Consider the following 1,727-nt stretch of genomic DNA (forward strand, 5'->3'; position numbering starts at 1 on the left):
ACAAAATGTGGTAATGACATATGTGGTAATGATATGACCGTAACGAACTTATTTTTACTTTTTTTTATACTTTCACTAGAATATAGAGATTTTTTGCAATGGGTATCCACCCATTTAAATATGAGTTCAATAGAGGAGGACAAGAGACTATTGCTTCGGTATATGCTATTTCGGATTTTGCTTTTGTCACTTCTAGAACACAAAGTTTTGATTATGTCCCATTTAATATGACGATGACATGATATATATATATATATACTACATCATTACCAAATAAGACAGAATTTATCCAAAAGAGCCAAAAGCTAACATGGAAATTTTGGCTCAAATAAAGGCAGGTAAATAACAATATTATCATTTTATTATTGAAAAAAAAAACCTCGAATCATAAAAGGCACATATGTTAAAAAATATATAATAATAATTAAATAAAATGCCTGCCAAGTGGTTCATATATATATAAATAAAAAAAAAAAGAAAAGAATATTAATTGAATTTTCAATCAGATTGATGGGTATAATAATAATAATAATAATAATAATAAAATTTTGTTATGTACTAAACCACAAAAATCACTGTTTTTGTTGGTTTATATGCTTTCAGCTTTTCATAGAGAGTACCATTATCTCATTCCTTTTCATAATGTGTTTAATGGATATGCCTTGTGTGACAACAGGCTGTGACCTTTTGGTGTCACAGACTCATTCCTCACCGTTAATATTTGAAATGAAAGAAGTTTAGCAGGACCCACTGATAAGACTGAAACTGACCATTATGGTAATATTCAGGAGCAACCATGGTGAGTGCAGGATTCCAGATGTTTGTTAACAGTACTGGCAAGTTTATATGATGATATCATTTCAATCCCTTCATAAATAGGAGGGTTAGCAAATTTTGATTTCTAAGTCAACCCTTTCCTTCTTTTAACAAGCTTCTTGGGGAATCCGGCTCCCCTCCGGTGGAGGAACCAGTACCACTCGTGCAACGCAATATATCGTACTAGTACAATAGTTTTGTGATGAAATGTAATACTATAAAATAATAATGTAATACAATTATTATATAAATGATGTAATTTTTGGCATAAATAATGTAAATACATAGGACGCTGCAGATGATAAAAGGTACATAAAAGGATTCGAGTTTCTTCTTGGAGATCAAGGGCTTGAGAGGCTCAAATGTTGAGGTGGATTGAGAATAGACACACACTCAGAAGTGCCGTGTAGTCACATAGCCGAGTTGCTGGAACATACAAAGAAGTACAATTACTTTTTTACAAAATGGAATTCTAATGTATTGGTCACTTGGAATAATAACATAATGTTTTATAAAACATACATCCAACTCTAAGGTGCAATTTAGTGACTACATTCATGGTAATGTATATAAAATGAGTAATTTTTTGGTATTATATACACTCTCTCCGTCTCATAATAGTTGGGTGCTTTAGGAACTGTGACTCACATCTCCCAAAGCACACAACTATTATGGTACTTGTGTCACCATGCCTCCATTTTATTGTACTTGTGTCTCGTGTCCATATACATGCTTCTAGGTTCGAATCCATCGATATCCACTACGTAACAAGTCCCTCCCTATCTCTTGTAATATCCTGCAAAATTAGAACCAACACAAATAGGAAACATTTTTAGGAAATTGGTAAGTGGGTGGGGAATATTTACAAGAGCACACACCAACAAGAGTATCATTAAGTAACCAAATAAGGA

Source organism: Cornus florida, unplaced genomic scaffold (genome assembly GCF_030987335.1).
Source record: "Cornus florida cultivar Cherokee Brave unplaced genomic scaffold, ASM3098733v1 CherokeeBrave_3.0.0_Hap2_Chr11, whole genome shotgun sequence".
In the NCBI taxonomy this organism is placed as follows: domain Eukaryota; kingdom Viridiplantae; phylum Streptophyta; class Magnoliopsida; order Cornales; family Cornaceae; genus Cornus; species Cornus florida.